The sequence below is a fragment of the Pogona vitticeps genome, chromosome 5 (assembly GCF_051106095.1).
Source record: "Pogona vitticeps strain Pit_001003342236 chromosome 5, PviZW2.1, whole genome shotgun sequence".
Lineage (NCBI taxonomy): Eukaryota > Metazoa > Chordata > Lepidosauria > Squamata > Agamidae > Pogona > Pogona vitticeps.
Window position 1 is genome coordinate 75,894,148 of NC_135787.1, and position 19,151 is coordinate 75,913,298.

At 41.0% G+C, this 19,151-nt stretch overlaps 1 long non-coding RNA gene across 1 annotated transcript in view; it reads left to right on the top strand.

The window, feature by feature from the left end:
• The first annotated feature begins 2,014 nt into the window (after positions 1-2,014).
• Positions 2,015-19,151, top strand: part of LOC144589422 (uncharacterized) — a 53,279-nt gene continuing 36,142 nt past the window's right edge. The window contains exon 1 of the long non-coding RNA XR_013545513.1: positions 2,015-2,122. This is a non-coding gene — a long non-coding RNA (uncharacterized LOC144589422). The remainder of the gene's footprint in view (positions 2,123-19,151) is intronic.

Below are 19,151 nucleotides of genomic sequence, written 5' to 3' on the forward strand. Positions count from 1 at the left end.
AATAATTTGTGCCCAGAGGGTATTGTACAACCATGTGCTAATAACAGCAATAAAAAAGAAGTTGCAAATGAAATGAAAAGGAAGAAAGCAAGTGATTTCTATTTTTTTTTTTTAAGCCCAGTTCGGTCACATCTTCTGGTATCTAATATCTAATATGATGCATTGAACAGCATTTTCAAACATGCTGGTGGAATTTAGTTATGGTTCAGTGACCATTACTGCATCTCTCTGTATATGCTTTTGCATATGTATACTAACATGATCTTTCCATCCAACTATGGAATGGGGACATTTTACAGCACAGCGCTACACTTACCACCTAATTGATTCCCTTCTAACAGTTGTGGAGAAAATCATTGAAAGTCAAACTCTATTTTCTCATTAAAATAGGGTTTGGTTCCTGGAGAATTTTAATGCCTAATAAATGAAACCTCGGTTGTCTTCTCACTTCTCTCACACGCCTCTTCCCACATGCCTTCTCCACCCCCTTGCTCCCCTCTGGCATGGGACTTTAGGGTCATAACAAATGGAGGTGGGGGAAGCATGTGAAGGTGATCGTATCCATTTTCATCAGTTTCTGTTGCTTTCTGAGAGAAAGTGTCAGAATTGCTAATGGTCCATTTTGATGAATATGAGGGACACAATCATCTCTTGTTATTGTTTCCCCATCCTCTCTTGCCTTCATTAACCTGATGTACATAAAATTGTCTCACGCTGCTATTCCACTGTGAGACAACCCACCTCCCCCCACTCTTTTCCCTTCTTCTACTTGTGTAGCCACTGCCACTGCCATGGATGTCATTCCCTTGCCCATCCAGCCCCACTGCTCTCCCTTCCCCTTCTTCCAGACACTGCCCAGCAGCTAGCCCACCCCTTCCTCTCCTTCCTTCTACCCTGCTTATCCTCTTGCCCAGCCATCCCTTCTGCTGTTTCCTCTGTCCACCTATTGCCTCCATTGCATATTCTTCCCTAACCAGCTCCACTGAATGGGGAAAACAAAACTAAAAGGACCCAAAAGATGCATCCCCATTCATAGCAAATAGAAGGATTGATTGATGTACACAAGAACTGACAATGGAAGAGATGTCTCCCCACCAAAAAACAAACAAACAACCCCCCCCCCAAAAAAACCCCAAACTGAAAATAGAAGTTCCCACTGTGCACATTTTTACTAGGCATCTCTGTCTTCTCACGTCTTCTTCATACCTCCTCTCTTTAATGCTTTAATTGGGTGCCCTCTAAATTCCATTGCCTTCTTGCTTCTCCGCATCGCCTCCTCCCTCTCATTTGCTTGCTGGCCTCTGCTGTGTCCTCCCTTCTCCCTCATGCCTCTAGTCTCTTGCTATCACACTAGAACTGCTGGATACCTCAGTGGTCTAGGTATCTGGCTGTGGGGGCCAGAGGTTCAATTCCCCACTGAGTCTCCTTGGCAGGGGCTGGACTTGATGACCCATAGGGTCCCTTTGCAGTTCTAAGACTGGCGATGAAAGCGTGCTAGTTACAGCACCAGTCACACTGGTTGTAAAAATGAGTTTTGGACCCTGGTGGGGGATTTACAAATATCGGAGCAATCATATGAGTAGGGTTTTTCAAAAAGTCAGCTATTTTAAGTTGGAGGTCTCCTGCACACAGATATATTTGTTTTTTTAAAAAATATATATGATGCCAAAAACGTGTTCAGCTTTCATGTGACTGGTTTCCAACATGCTTAGAAACTGGAGCAAAAACACTGATAGCAAATAGTGCAGGGCTTAGATAATGCAGGGCATGTAGACTATTGGCAAAGATATATAAGGATCTATTTGTTTATTAGCTACACTCCTGTCCCAACTTCCATTGAACACTCAATGAACTCAAGGCAGCAGGCATGGCTCTTCTCATGTTACCCTCCCAACATCCTGTGAAGCAGCTCTGGCTAAGTCAGTGTAATCAGCTCAAGGTCACCCAGTGAATTTTTCAGCTAAGTGGGAACTAGAATTTGGATTTCCTAAGTCCCTGCCTACATTCTAACCACTATACAACTGCAGATGGTAGCCAAGGGACAGGGATACAGATTGTATGGAATACTGAAAGTTAGGATCATAACTCCAATTCCAATCAGCCTGTGCCAGCCTGATTAATGGTAAGAGATTATCATAGTCATCGTTCATTAACATCTGGAAAGCCAGGGTTCCCCATCCCTGCTTTACTGTGATTATAACTGGAAAGGAAAGGCTCCACACTCTCTTCCTTGCATGCTGCAGTGCCAGTGACTATTATCTGCTAGGTGACTTTTGAAAAATAACGTGATTATCAGACATCTTGTGAAAATGAACTAGAAACTATAAAGAGCTTGTAGAAATATGTAGCAAGTTCAAAAGTGAGAAGAGATGTCTGATTATAATCCCAGAGTTTTTTTTAATTTTCATTTTCTAGGCTTGCAAGTTTATTTGCTTTGTTTTGCGATCCATCATCAGGATCATTTTGATTCTTCAGAGAGGATGCTGGGAGGGGATTGCATGGCTGGAATACTAGCCTGTTTTCTTCTTCTAATGACATGCTAACTATAGTGTCTGATTTGGCTCTGTGTGTCCCATAAAGCTACACCCAAATGACCTACATTTAGTGAGGGTGGGTAAGAGTGAGGAAGAGATAGTGTTTGCTTCTTCTTCTTCTTCTTCTTCTTCTTCTTCTTCTTCTTCTTCTTCTTCTTGTCATAATGAAATGATTATTTCTCGCTGAGCACACCACAATAACATACAGAAAGAAGGAGGAGTGAGCAGCAGTAGGTGGCAAAATTTTGATTTGTTTAAGGTACAAAAGGGGGAAAACCAGCCCCGAACCAATCTGGTCCCATGACAATTGGGCCAGCTTTTGCTGGGGCAGTGTCTGTTTTGTCTGTCTGGTTTCTATGACTTCCTGTGCATGTGTGCCTGCCTGCTTGTCTGCCTGCTTTCCTCTTTCTTGCCTCTTCTAACAATCTCCTTAGGAAGGACTCTTGGCTTTCACTCTAAATTATGACTGACCTTTTATTGGACTGCCCTTGCTACATCTGCACTAACCTGCTTCTTCCATCACATTTTGGCACTCCCATGCTGTCTCTCCTGCCATTATGATGCCAGCCACTATCCTGCTGGGACTTGCTCCTACCAGTAATTCCAAGCACTCCAAGAACTTCTGCTGAGTGCTGGTGCCAATACAAGTTCTTGACTTGTACACACATGTCCAAACACTTCTCCACTGCAATCATAAAGCCTAGAAACCTACTTGAGTAGAGGAAGCCAAGACTCTGAAATTTCATATGACGTAGTTCCTTCTCAGTTCACATTGCAAGCTTGCTCAGGATGCATGCTGTCATGGTCACAGCACATGTATTGTGCGGAGAGGCTCTTTCTAAAATGTTCGTGTTCTTTCATTGTTTTCCAAAAGAGCACCTCATTGAGTCCAGCCCCTATCAAGGAGGCACAGTAGGGGCTCTTTTATACATGCACACAACAAAATCTTTGATATGTCAGCAGAGGAAGAACAAGGACTGTCTTACAGTAGACCATCGGACTGACACCCTTCTATCGGAACTGTTAATAAAAAGGAAGGAATCAAGTTTAGCAGACAAGACACAGCAAATAAGAGAACAAGTACAACCTTGCTTCTGATGAAGAATGAAGAAATAAATGCAGCTACTATAATGTGTGTGAGAGAAGTGTTGTGTGGATAAAGAAGAATCTAAGTTCTTAGTCTGAAGCTAAGTGAGGAAATTTGGACCAGTCAGGTCTGTCAGCCTACTCTGTCTCACAGGAACATTGAAAGTGGATGTGGAATTTCAATAATTCCATTGAAAGTTTGGACTGGAGGCCAAACTCTTACCTCTGGAAGGATTGTCATATCCTAGCTCTTCAAACCTGGACAATCTATTTTGTATGTTAGGCAAATTCAAGCATCCAATTTGCAAACCATACAAATTTGCAAACTATGTTAATTAATGCAGATTTTTACATATTATACATTAGTTCTTGCATTATTTTTCTACCAATGGCCAGTATCCTACTGTATAATTATGCCACCCTAGTAGGAATGACTTCTGTGGTGGCAGCAAATTGCCACAAATTAAAGAATCCCTGATGCAGTTTTGAAATGTGAATGACTTCTGGACATTGAGATGAGATTGCATGCACCTCTGAATCAAAACAGGGACTCTTTAATTCACAGTAATCTGTCACTGTTGCTGATATCATTTCTGCTACACCACTATAACTATGCAACAGGATTCTGGCCAACATATGTTAGCCTTGGAATAATTAATATAGTAACCTCTTATCTGATGGAATTAGTATAGAGTGTCATGGTTTGAGTGTTAGATTTGGAACAGTGAGATACAAGTTCAAATCCCTGCTCAGTCACAAACCTTACTTGGTATCTTGGCTCAGTCAGTACAGCTCAGTCAACCCTACCTGATATAAAGCAGGTATGCACATTGCTACATATAAATAAATACATTTTGCTGCATATGCTGGGCTTGTAATATTTCCATACAGTGACTATTACTATTTTCTTTCAGTTTTTACTGATGGCAATGTGCTACAAATCCATGAGACTACCATAGGAATCCTCCACAATCCTAGCTTAAGTTTGTTATACAGTGGTGCCTCGCAAGACAAATGCCTCGCGGGATGAAAAATCCACAAGACAAATGGTTTTTGCGATCGCTGTGGTGCCTCACAAGACAGCTTCTTCTATGGCCGTGCTTCGCAAGATGATTTTTCCCACAAGATCGATGCCTCGCAAGACGAAAATAATTCATTTGTCTTGCGAGGTTCCCATAGGAATGCATTGCAATGCATTCCTATGGGAAACCGCTTTTCACAATTTCGCAAGACAGTGCTACTCATGGCCGTCTTGTGGGGCATCACTGTATTTGACTTTTCACACTCAGAAACACACACATACAAAAGCCAGTTCCAATCCGGTAAGCCAACTGCTTCCTAGCTCCCCCCAACCCATTTGTAATGAGTATGGATACATCAATTCCCTTTGCACATTTACTGAAGTGTAAGACTCATTTAATTTACCAGGACATATGTCTGAATAAGCAGTTCAGAGACAAATACTAAGTTAAATATATATAGAATTAGTCTCTTATCATTGTCTGAATCCCCCCCCCAATTAAGATTCATAGAAACCAGAATCTCAGTCACAACAAATTACTCAGACATCAAAACCAAATTCCTACATAGATTGACGAGGAATAGTACATGGAACAATCACCATTCATTAGTCAGAAGCCGCTAGATCTAGTATGCAAACTAACGATAGGCCTTTGTAGATGGAAGCAAGAGGCAAGAAAAATTGAACAAGAAGCTTCTGCATCAAGGATTAAAGCAAAGTGTGGCAGACCAGTGCTTGTAAACTAGAATCAGAATCAGACATAGAACAATGAAAAAGGCTGTGATAGATGATAATGTCCTCTTGCCTCCATTTGTCTGCACCCCACACTGTTGCTTTATGCTTGGGGGTGGGTCTTGTCAGAGGGTAACTATTAATAGGTTGTGGAGATGTGTTCTTGGCTTCCAGTAGCTGATCATCTCCAGGTTAGCTTGTAGTCGGTTTAATTAGATAGTAATGTCTATTCATATTAACTCACTGAACACTCTATAAGATATGAAACTGGGATTATCTATTCATAGGCTAGCCAGTGTAAAGTATTATCAAGTATTATTATTCTGAAAGGTTAATTTATGGATCTGTTTATGCTAATATAGGTTTCCAAATACACATGGTACAAAATGAAAATGTGCAGCAAACCCCACTCAGACCCAAGGGAAAGACTTTTCACTTGGTTTGACTTTAGCTGGATGGGTGTTTCCCAATAACAGATTGCTGTTCTGAGCCTGAATATACCGTACTCTATCAGGGCAAGTCTTAGTAAAATGAATAATGGGACATTGTTCCAACAGAGAGTGTTGTTAATAATGAAACCAAAGGGAAAAAAAGGGTAACTGGGTAACAGCAAGCCTAAGGTCTGCACTGGTCTCAGCCTATTCTGAAGGGAAAACTTTGTGATCCGACCTGGAAATTGTTCTTGGACATTATGAATTCTATCTTCTCTGTAATGGTGATATTTTCCTAGCCCTCAGTAATGTGATTGCATTGCATATTTTGAATAGAGAAAATCAGATGGGAGAATTTTTTTTAAGCATAAGTTTATTCTAAGGATTGCTGTTTCTTTATATAAAAAACCCTGTTTTCTTTGATGACGTCTGAAGGCCCTGAGAAGTAACTCAACACCAACCCATGCGGGAATAAACTCACCTTACCCTTTGTGTTTGCTGTGGTATGCAAGATGTCAATCAACAGCTGCACCTCCTTAGCTTTCTATTTAGTGTTGTTATGCATTTTACAAAAGAGCTTTATGTACAGACGGTAAAAGCTTCTTCAACCTCACTGACAGAAAACACCAAGTGTAAATATTTGTGACAATGACAATGATGACAAGTGGTTAACATTTTACCCATAGGGGGCTTAAAATGTGGGAGATGTTACAACGGGAGATTTCTTCCCAGTATATGTTGACGTAAAAGCTTCACAGTTTGACAATTCCTGTTTTTTTATCATCAAAGGAACTGCCCAAAAGATTTACCAATTACTTAATAGTATAGTTAGCATCAAATCTGATTAACACACAAACAGATGAAACCACCCCAGAAGACATACAATTCAAACACCATTTGACTAAAACTTTCAGATGTCTTTGGTAATTGAAAGGGATCGTATTCCCTTTTAAAAAAAAACAACAACAACAGATTTGTGGCACAGGGATGTCTCTTTAGGTGTTCTGTCCCGCAATTCTAATGTTGGCGATAGGGAGCCCATTTGCACAATTATGTTCAATAAAGCAGCAGCATTTTTCCTTGAGCGAGTCTGATTTGGTTGAAGTTATCCATGCCTCAGTTGTGTCACAGAGAGACTGCAAGGCAGCCTATGTGGTGCTACTCTTGGAGAGCTTCTGAATATTTATTTCATTTGGTACAAAGTCAGACAATGAGTCCTTCAGGTAGTGCATGATATTGAGATCATACTGCTCCAATATTGAAAGAGCTGATTGCTGGTTTTCTGGGCTCAGTTCAAGACATTGTTTTTAACTGTTAAAGCACTGAACAGCATAGGGCTTGGCTATCTAAGGATGACCTGTCTGGTTATTAAGATCAGCAGCAGAGGCTGTTTTCAAAATACCCACTTGATGGGCATGGGTGAGAAGATTTTCTCCTGTGTGATTTCCAAATTGTAGAACACCCTTCTTTCAGAGTTGGGACTGTTCTCCACTTGATTTTCTTTTACAAGAAGCATCAAGATACTTAAGAAACAAAAATATCTATATGGTTTTTAGTAGTGCTGTTGATGAACTGAATATTTTGAATGATGGTCTTGTTTTTACAATGTTATCTTTATTGTTTTTTCTTTGACTCCATGTTTCCTAAGTAACTGCTGTAAAAACAGGATGAACTATCTCATTCAAATGAAATTGTGGATTTATTTCTGTGTGGGAGGAGGCAATTTGATATGCTTGTCTTTTGTTGGCATTGTGAGATGGTACACTCCCTGGAGGACTGTGACACATATTCTAAGAATATTCTCAAATTATTTTTGACGTTAATTTTAGCTTTCTTTTTAAAATGAAGGATGAAAGTGTGTGGGTATATTCATGCACTCTTTAGCACTCTTCCAAAAGGAAGCACATAATATGTATGTATGTGGTTTCTTATGGAAGTTCATCCTCCAACTCAAGAGAACGTAGATTGTTTTGAAGCACATAAGCCTTTAAAACAAGAAAGAAAGAAAGAAAGAAAGAAAGAAAGAAAGAAAGAAAGAAAGAAAGAAAGAAAGAAAGAAAGAAAGAAAGAAAGAAAGAAAGAAAGAAAGAAAGAAAGAAAGAAAGAAAGAAACACAAAGGATGGAAAGGCCATAGGTAAAAAATTAGTAGATGACAATATCCTAGCATGTGGGTTTCAGACAGTGGCTGCAGCCAGATCAATTGCAAACCAATGACAAGGCTGCTGATGGTACAGTGGATTAAGAATCCACTCCACTACTGTGTGATCCCAATGTACAGTCATAGAACTGTTTGCTTTTCTGTAGAGAATTGATGCTAGGTGCAGCTTTACTAGAAATTGTGTCTGGTTTTATTGCCAAGATATTAAAAAAAATTATAACCGGTGAAAAACCAGATGCTGCTAGGCTGTTCATATACAGTGTTTATGAGCTGGTTAGCAAAGATCTGCTTGCTAATTTTAAAAGACTCCACTCTTTGATCTTTGCAAACAGTAACATTTTAATTAAATTGAATTTGAACAAACCTCATTAACACTTGTGGCTTCCATTGACTGTTCATCGGGTCTGCGGCTATTTGTGTCCTTATGAACAGAATATATTTTATTAAACTTTTTAAAAACAGGAATAGCTTTGACATATTTTATGCATTTCTTGGTCCTCCCAGTCCTGTTTCTTGTTATGCTAAGGTGGCAGAGCTCTGTGAAACAAGCATACAACTTTCTCCCCAGAAGGAATAGTTGGTCCATGATGTTGGCAACTGTATGATGAACTCTGAAGCAAATAGAGGCCCTCAGGTGAAGGTGCTGTTAGCAGGGACATGGTGGTACTTTCACATGGACAGTGAATACTGGCAACAGGATCCCTGTGACTGCAACTTTTCAAAGCACTTCTTCCGTAAATAAATCACACAGCACTGCCTGAATCTTCATTGCTTTTCCAGAATCCATGCTGGGAAGAACTGTACAGTCTTTTGAATTGCTCATTTAATTGTGTAGCTTCCATGACTGTTAGGAATTGTTCCTTACAAGTGTTTAGAACTTAAATTCCTTGCTTCAATGATGTCATCAAACTGAGTGTTTGAAAATTAGTATATCGCCTTTATTTTAATACAGTTCTGTTAAAAAAATTAGTAGGGGAACCCACCATTGAACTGCAGAGCTGGAAGGGTCCCTGTAGATGAAGTCAAGCCCCTGTCAATGAGGCACGGTGGGGAATTGAACACCCCACCTCTGCCACTGAAGCTATCCAGCAGTTCCCTAGCACCAAGATTTGGACTCAGAATTTGGATTCACAATTTGCAATGACAGCTCTTCTGATTTGGAATTTGGAATTTTAAAAATTCAGATTTTCCAGATGTTTGGAACTCTGTTACAATCAATATGAATACTACACAGTCATTGTTTTCCCCTTGAGAAAGCAGAGGACAGGTTGCAGTGAGCAGGGGGCAAAGACCCTGGGTGGCACAGGAAGGCAGATTGGAGCAGCAGATATCCTGTGTTGGGTGGGAACTGTGCCCATAGTTGAGTAAGTAAGCACAATCTTGGAGTAGCAGTTGGAAGAATGAAAATGGCAGAAGGAGAGGCCAGCAGACAGAATCATGGCATATCTAGAATGCTGAGCAGTGTGAAATTCTCTCTTAGATAAGTTGGGCTTCAGGGCAGCTCAGCAATGGTTGGTTGACTTTAAGTCAAAGTAAGTTTTCTAGAGATCCAGGCATGAGTATGTCGACCGATAATTTCCCCTCCCTCAGAGAACACTCTCTCACTTGGCACACTAGTTGGTGGGCAAAATAGCAGACCCCTAGGCACCTAGGCCAGATCTTCCCAAACAGACTCCTCCTCAGCCAAATAAGACAGGGGATTGGTCTCTTTTGGCTTGCAGGGCTCCTGCATGTTTGCCTATACCTTTGCCTCTGCCATGTCCTTCTGTTGGGGTGGTGTCTTTGAAGGACAGTCCAAGAAAGCTTGAAGGACAATGTCCAAGAAAGCTTGCCATGTTGTTGCAGTAGTGAGGGAGTTGGAGTACAGAGCTGGAGTATCAACTGCAGGTATTCCTGTTTAGGGTGGTATGAACATTGCTGGTTTCCTCCTGCTTTGTATGGCTCCTTATAGCTAGCCAGACCTTCTTCACTAGCTGCTACTGCATGTGATGGAAAGTTGGGTGGCACTGCTTCCAACCTCTTGCTGCTGGTTAATATCTGTTGTCCATTGTTTAATTTGGGGGCACACGAGGGTTGCTAGGACATACTCCCCCTCCTTCCACAAGGAGGCAAATCTGGAGCAGGTTCTTTAGCTTGCTGGCCAGGGCAACCACTTCAGGCAGAAAAAAATGGTTTTTCCTTCCTATGGAATACCGTATCCACCTGGACTGTCCCCTCATTATGCCAACCATAAAGATGGCTGACTCCCCACTAAGGACCTGTGCTGCCCTCTCAAAGGAGGACATAGACCACTTGACCCATAACTAGAGATGGGTATTTGCATTCGACTATCCCTGAGCAGCTGGACTTAACGAGGGTCCGGCCCCTAGGGCCAGACCGTCCACTCACGTCTCCACTGGTGGCAGCCTCAGTCTTCCTTCCAATCACTCCCGGAGCGCCACCGTCTTCCTGCTCAGCTAGCGACTCAGTGGCCTTGCAGGGAGACGCATCCTCCCTCCCATTGCCAGGGGTCAGACCCTCATTAAGTCCAGCTGTGTGGGGATATTCGTATTCATATATGAATACCCCCATCTCTACCCATAATGCTGTGCCCAGAAGAGCAGCCTCACTGATGGAAGTCTTCAGTGCCAAATCTTGGAGTTCCCTTTGTTGCTCCAGCACACGTTCAAGCAGACAGGAAGTGGAGTTCTAACATGCTGCCACATCCTGGATTAGGTGATCCAGTGGTAACCCCTATTTTTCTTGCTTCTGCTTCAACGGCTCACTCCCCCAGACACTGTGGTGAAAATGCCCTGCCACCTTTCTAGCCCAGTCAATTAGGTATGCATAGGTCTTCCATACCCTGCAAAGCACCCTGAATGGGTAGGCTGAGAGTGTGGGCCATATACTGCACCCGTTTCATCTTCCCAGCCGGGAATGCTGCCACCATGTTTGCCTCATTGTCTGTGACAAACAGACCTTGCCTTTCTGTAGCTAAACTCCACTGCTGCAGCATGTCCCTCAGAGACTCTTGAATGTTGTGGACTGTGTGGCTGCCCTCCATCACCACCACGTTCACCAGGGCCCACTTGTATCCTGCCCTTGTGTGTTGCCTTATGTCTGATGCCTCCACCTCCCATGGGTGTCCCGTCAGGGAGTGACAGGCATATTTTGCATTCTGGATGCTTGAGATGTCACTTGTAAAATGTAATACCTGTTCTCTGACCAACTGCCTCTGCACCAGTTGCCTGACACCTCAGTATAAATCTGGCACCACTCTATGGATAAGGGTTGTTTGGGATTGCAGTTGGTAATAGGGTGCCAGTTCTGCCACAAGCCTACAGAAAGAAGTGTTCTCCACCAGAGAGAATGCCTGGTCATCTAGGGCTGTCATCACCATGGAGAATAGTGCTATACACTAATGGGGCAGTAGAAAGAAAGAAAGAAAGAAAGAAAGAAAGAAAGAAAGAAAGAAAGAAAGAAAGAAAGAAAGAAAGAAAGAAAGAAAGAAAGAAAGAAAGAAAGAAAGAAAGAAAGAAAGAAAGAAAGAAAGAAAGAAAGTCTTCTAGTAATCCTGACATTCTTGCATTAGTAGTAGGTCTTTTCCAGGTTAATTTTTTACATAAATAAATAAATAAAATTCCCCTGCATGCCCCTGCCCCCCAACACATCCAGGAACTTATTTTTGAGATACGGGTCTTGCACTTGCTGCCTCCCAACTCTTGCCATTTGCACCTCTACTTCCTTGCTTTCCTGAGCTGGTGGCTCAACATCTGCCTTTCAATGGCTCTTACCTCTCACAGTAAGGAAGCCATTTGCCTTCACAGTCAGATTTTAATCAAAGACTTCCACCCACCCAATGGTAGACTTTTGAGGCATATATAGAAGTAGCATGCTGAAGTGAGAAAAGAACGAAAGCCGTGGAGATGTATTTGTGAACGTAAGCACATGGTGGGAGACATTGTCCTGTTAATCCACTGCATCACTGAGTCATTCTAAGAATGGACTCAAGACTCCCTCCTTTACATTTCTCCTGGTGTGGGTCATATCTTGTGTTATAATGTAGTCCAGGCCAAGTTGTGACTCTCTTTTACGGCGTGCAATGTCTTTGGGACAGAGGCCCAGCCCTCTATCCAAAGAGGACATCTGGATAGCATCTGCATGTTTATCATACCAAATTATATTCATTTCTTTCAACATCTTCTTAAAAAGCAATTATACTAGGGTTTAGATAATACAGTATGCCAATTTATTTTAAATCCAACAATTATGATAATGTGCAAATTTATTTAAAACCATATCAATTGATGGACTCTAGAAATGATGTCACTTAGTTGTCTCTCACATGTAGCAGGCTAGACAGATACATCCCAATAACAACATAATGGTCAGCACAGCAATAAGTTGCACAGCTTTAGTCAAAATGGGCACAAACTTTGCTTCAGAGGTTTGTGGTGGTTTGTATGCGTGGCACCATGGGTGCTGAGCGTTCCCTCCCCCACCTCCCTGGCTAGATCCCCTACTCACCAACTGATACACACTGCTCCCCTTTCTTCTCTTTGGCTGCTCAACCAGTCTCCAGCAGGAGCCCAGGTTTCCCTACCCTGCCTCCTTGGCTGATTGCCCAGTCAGACAAGGAGGCAGTACAGGCAGCCCCATGCTCCTGCAGGAGTCTGGTCAAAGAGCCGAAGAGGAGGAGGAGAGGTAGGCACTCCCAACTGGTGAGTGGGTCACTGACTGGGGAGGCAGATGAAGGGAATGCACGGCACCTGCAGTTCATGCCCATCTCTACTTTGGAGGAAAAAGTTATAATTTTGAAAGCAGAAATGACATGGAACACTACAGGGCCAGAGTCTTTCATGTTCTGCAAACATAGCAACTAGTCCTGGACACTGATGTCAGTAGTTTCTTTTTTTCCTCTTCTACATGTTAAAAGCATATGCTTTATTTAGCAGGAATGGTTCCTAATTTTCCCCTAAATCTCCACTCTACTACTACTACTACTACTACCACCACCACCACCACCGCTGCTGCTGCTGCTACTACTACTACTAACAATAATAACAACAACAACAGGACACATACTGTTATATAATACCAGTCAATTTTTTATAATTTTGACTGAGCTTGGTGTTTTTAAATAAACAACAACAACAACAACAACAACAACAAACAACAACAAACAACAACAACATTATTTTTATTTGGCTTTTGGGGAGAATTTGGAGTGATAGCAATTTTATGTGAAGCTCCTTGGACCTGTTCTTTTGTTGTGATGCTTGTGAAGTGCTCACATGCAGATCATGCAAGGTGAATAAACTTTTAAACATGGGAAACAAGTGCTACACACAGATGTCTTCTGGAACACAGAACAACATCTGACTTTAAAGAGACATGACAAACAATGGAATGAGTTTTTCTTGATTGTTAGTGCAGCCACTGATGTCCATGATTATCCAAGGCTCTAAATTTCCCCCCAAACTAAGGGGGAAACCCACACACTTCTGACATCCTATTTTCCTATGATTTCCCAGCAATGCCCAATAGAAACTTGCGTTCTTCTTTGGTTCGGTGGGATTCTCAAGTTCCCAATCAGTCATTTAAAACAAATCTAAAAGAAGCAGGATATAAGACAAAACATTTGGACACTTCCCTGTCCAACTGTTTTCTATGAAATGGACCTACTACTGCCTTTCAATATAGTTAGCCAAGCAGTTTGATTGAACAGATCATAGATTTATCATGCACAGACGTCTGTCTTCTCCCAATTCCTGGGTAAAGTACAATTATGGGAAAGCCTACCTACTTGAAGGGCAGATAGCTGAGGTATGTTTTGCAGAGCTGTCTGCACAGAGTTAATAGAAAGGAGACCAAACACAGAATGAAGGATAAAAACTTTCATGTGCCATGGATGCAAATGTTTTTGCTGTAACAGGCCAGATTTAGAAATATTATGCCTCTCACTGACTTCTAGAAAAATCAAGTTCCATTTTATTTTCCACAGACGATTTGTCATGTGAGGCTCAGTACCCATTTTAATTGATTTCAGCTGAAATACTTCAACATTCAATTTTGAATATCTGTTGAACTCAATATATTTCATTATTTCAATTTCCATATTCATAGCTGTTTTCAGTTTTGGAGATTATTGCAATCACAACACCATAAGAAAGGAAAATCCACATTAAAAACAGATCCATACACTTTGCAGATTGCACAGAAAATATTACCGTACTATAAGACCAACAGACTAAAGAATCAGAACGGTAGGTACCTAATCAGTCAGACATGCATACATATTTAGCAAGAATAAATAGCCAAGTCTACAGAGAAATACAATTCAGAAACCACATTGAACCTAATTTTAATTGCTGCTACCAACAATATTGCAGGCTGTACGTGAGGGATGATAAAGCCCCTGTAGGTGTGCTATCCTGCTTCTCCTTGGGACTGGCTGACTTTCAAAGATCACTCTGCCCAGAAAGCCCAGAAAAGAAGGGAAACAAACTCATTGGAAGATATGATGGAAGAAGAAGAAAACTGGAGTGACCCCTTAAAGAGCAAGTGGGAGAAGCTTGCTTAGCAGAGGTAGACACCATGTTAAAGAGAAACCTGAGGAGGACTGGGGATATATCTTAAAGGAGGGCCATCGACTGGGGTGATTTTCTCATTGTGGGCACCCAATGTAGAAACTGAAAGGTACCATGACCCACAACCCTCTTGAAAACCCTCCTATTGGGGATAGAGGGAGAGCAGAGGGAGAAACAAAGAAGAACTCTGCATTCCCCCTAATCCCCCCAGCAGAATACCAGAGAAGAGGGATGTCAACATCCCCTGGCCTTTGGAATAGGGAAAGGAAGGAGAGATGGATTACCACCCATCAGTGGGGTTGTACAGGTCATATTTGCTGCAGAACCCCTTGCCTAGCTTATGTAGGACCCCTGCTGAAAGTGATTCTGCCTGGAAGCCAAGGGGAACCACAAGCCAGATAAAAGACTTGTGCTTAAGCAGAAAATTTTTGGAGCTGGTTCTACAGGTCTGGAATTTTATCCTGTTGAGAAGTTGTCTGTAGGGTCTAGGAAAAAAATTGTTCGAATGATATAACGTCTCATTCTCTGGAGCAAAATATGGAAGATGGGGACATTATGGTCCCGGTGGCAGCTGGTACTGTACTGTAACCTGCTTGTCTTGGTCTTCAAGAAGAAATGATACATAAAAGTGAGATGAGTGTTTTAACCAATGAATGGCAAGTTAAGTATTCCACACATCTCAATGAAAGGAACAAAACTGCAAGTATTTCAATACTATCTCCACAATTTTGTATTGGAATTCTTCTAAAGTAATACTAAATATATGATGTTAAGTCATGTACGAGAAAAGGCCCTTGTGTATTTAGAAACTGTTAGCACTTGAGGGTACTGTGCATTCTATTTGGGTGACTTGCTAGAATGAAGTCATACAAAGGGCATGGTTTTTTGGTGGCATATAAATTATTTTGATGTATATTATCTTACAAGTACTGCTTTGGCAACTTTCTCGCTTTGCCATAACCAGTGGTCAATAGGTGTTGAGGTGAACATCCGAAAGTGTATAGTTTGGACTTAATGGTTGAAGTGGGTTAGGTCCATGGAAGCGATTGAACTTATGGAGGAAAATTAATCTCTTTGAATATTTTTCATTCACATGCTCTCTTGGGAATCCTGTGCAACAAAATGAAGGGAGCCAAAAGGAATTAAATTCAGCGGTAGCCAAAAGTTAAATCTCTTAAGCCAGGCCTATATAAAATATGTAGAAACTGCTTTTCAGCCTTTTGGCTATGAGTAATTGTAGTATCTATTCTTATAGGTTAAAAACAGATACTTCATCACTGCATTCCATAATTACACTCACACCATACAGTAAATGAATTTAATGCAGCTTTGCAACCAGCTACTTTCTTCACATAAGTAAAAATGTCTAGTTGGACATATCTAATTATACTGCAGGTGATGGAAAATGTAGAAAAATAGGAGAAACAGATGACCATAAGTTAGCTTGCAAACTGTAGGTAGATTCTTCAGAAGTACAGTACTTGAGAATCTGAGAGTCCCAAGATTTCTTCGAATGTAACTGAGCAAATAACCGTTTTCCAAAGGGGATCTACAAGTAGACATAACTAGGTCATATGTTTAAGAGATACTTCAAAGACACTGCAACACCATTAGTTATCTATTGAATCATTGTTCTGGAGTCCGGTACAAACTGAGCATCGGTTTTTGTTGTAATTTAAGAGCTGGAGATAGATTTATTTATTTATTAGATTTTTTTTACATTTTATTGTTTTTTTATAACATACCTACCTACCAAAAAAACAACCAAAAATACCTACAAACAAATAACACATAAAACTAACAAAACATACAAGACTAACAAAACATACAGGCGGGGAGGCATTTCCCATACCAGCTTATCTATTATATAAATTCTGACTACAGAAATAACATATCCATGTGCATCTGTACATGTTATATTCCACATCCCTATTTTGTGTATCTAATTAAGTATCTAACATCCTAGTTTTATAATAAATTTTGTAAATTCCCTCATCTGCATTTCCATCCATCTTGCTCTCATCATAAACATTCCTCATTTCCACTTTAAAATTATTTATCCACCATAATATCCACACAGGCCTATTCATTCCTCGATGATCTCCATTCTTATATACAGAAAACTATATATCTAATCTTGTCAGCATAATCACTCTTATGGTTCACACATATTTGGTATTTTCATATACATGCCTTAGAACAAAACATCCAATATTATTATTCATCATCATTTCTAAAATTCATAAATCACATATGCTTGTCTATCCTTAAATTTCATGTCTGGCCAGATTTGGTTATAGTATTTCTATTATTTATTCAGCAAGTAACTTCCTCCTTTCTGATTTTATTTATTAGCTCCAGTGTCATCAAACCAGGATTGGCCTCTTTAATCTTGTCAACATTGTCACTATTATAATCCCACACATTTAATGTCTCAATATGCATGCCTCACAAAGTATTTTCCTGTTTTGAAATGCCATCTATAATATTTGTTTAAAACATTTTCTATACGGTTGATTAATTTCATCCCAATGTAGTCAGTAGTTTGGTTTTTGGAGCAACATACAGTAGTGTGTGATCTCTGATCGTAAATTTCTGCCCTCAGCCTTGCCCATTTCCCCCCCTTTCTTTTCGGAACAATCTTGAGATACATTCTCCCTTCCCCGCCCCCCCCTTTCGTCTTTTTTAGTCATCCTTTGAAGGAGTCTTTTTCTTCTCTCTCTCTGACTCTGGTTTCTCTTCAGATCGTACAAATCCCTCACCTCTCTCTGACGACGGTGGCTGTTTCTCCAACATTAAAGACTGTTCATTAAAGATCTGGTTGAGTTGTTTGTCCTTGCTTTCGATCTTTTCATGCAGAGCAGAAAAAATCATTTTCAAGTCTCCTCAAATTGCATCTTCAAGTAATTAATTATGTTAATTTGACATTCTTGAAGAAGTTCCTTGATATAATCCACTATAAATTGCGAAGATGATTCCCCCCTCCTTCCATGGCCATAGCAGTAAGTTGCGAAGATGATTCTCCCCCTCCTTCCATGGCTGTAGCAGTCAGCAGGTTAATTACTTACATTTCCCACATGATTTATTAGCTTGACTGCACTTAAAGTCTTATGAGGGGGTGATTTACAGATTTACAGACCACCTTGTAACCAGATACAGAGTCTCTTAGGTTAAATTATGTAGAGTCATTTAGAGTTCTTAAGTCCTGACTTTATAAATTTATGAGAAGCCAGTTTCTCTGGGGGTGAGGGTTAATAGAGAAAAAGAACAAGTTGGTTTCGTTTCTGAGTTGTGGCGTAGTAAGGAAAACTCCAATGTTACTGGCATCAACAAAGTTATGCCGCTTGAGATCTCCTTCTCATCAGCTTTCAAATAGCAGATTTGATCTTTTACTTGCTGTAGTTTAGCAGCAGATCGTTAATCTCTGTTCTGCAGTCAGATAATAAATTTCAAAGCCTCCCCTCTCTGAGCAGCTAACTCACCATCATGGCAACTTCATGAGACAGATTGCGTGTAGGAAGGGAACTCTTCCAAAAAACAGACTGCCATCTGAGGTTCGGTGGTTCCAAAGCCCCCACTTACTAACAAGTCCCACTCTCCTATGGTAACTTGCCCCCCCCCCTTTATTTATTTATTAGATTTTTATCCCACCCTTCTAGACATATGTCTACACAGGTTGGCTCACAATAAAATTATTCATACAAAAATTAAAACAACAATTTACATTGATAATTTTAGTATTAATCAAGATGGAAAATATGAAACAAAAGATTAAGTAGAAAGTAAAAGTCAAGTATTGACAGGAGGGAAGGCCTGCCTAAACAGCCAAGTCTTTAATTGGTGTCTTAAAAACACCTAGCGAGGGTGCCAGGCAGATCTCTGATGGCAGGCTATTCCAAAGTCAAGGGGCCACTGCCGAGAAGGCCCAGTTTCTTGTTCTTTCTTTCTGGGTCTCTCTTGGCATTAGGGCCCTCAGCTGTCTTTCCTGGCTATGGTGAGTGACTCGAGTAGATATAGGTGGGAGAAGGTGTTCTGTCAGGTATCGAGGTCCTAAACCATTTAGGGCTTTATATGTCATCATTAATACTTTGAAATTAATGCGGAAACGAATGGGCAGCCAATGCAAGGCAGCCAGAGTGGGAGAGATATGCCGGTGTTTTCTCGTTCCACTAAGTACTCTGGCTGCCGCATTCTGCACCATCTGAAGCTTCCGCATCAATCTCAAAGGTAGCCCCACATAGAGCACTTTACAGTGGTCTAATCTCAAGGTTACAAGCGCATGGACCAGAGTGGTGAGAGCCCCACCATCAAGATAGAGATGCAGCTGGGCAATCTGCCACAGATGGTAATAGGTAGAATGGACCACTGACGCCACCTGGGTTTCCATGGTAAGCGCCGGGTCCAGATGTACTCCCAAGCTGTGAACCTCACTCTTCACAGTGAGATTCACTCCCCCAAAAGAGAGGGAGTTTCCCAAGCTGCCGATGGAGGGGCCACCAACCCTCAGGACCACCATCTTGTCCGGGTTCAGATGTTACACAGACCAAACTATTGTCCATTGATTTCACAAAATAGGATTACATAGTTTATTATTCCATTTATTCCCAACACTCTGTGTT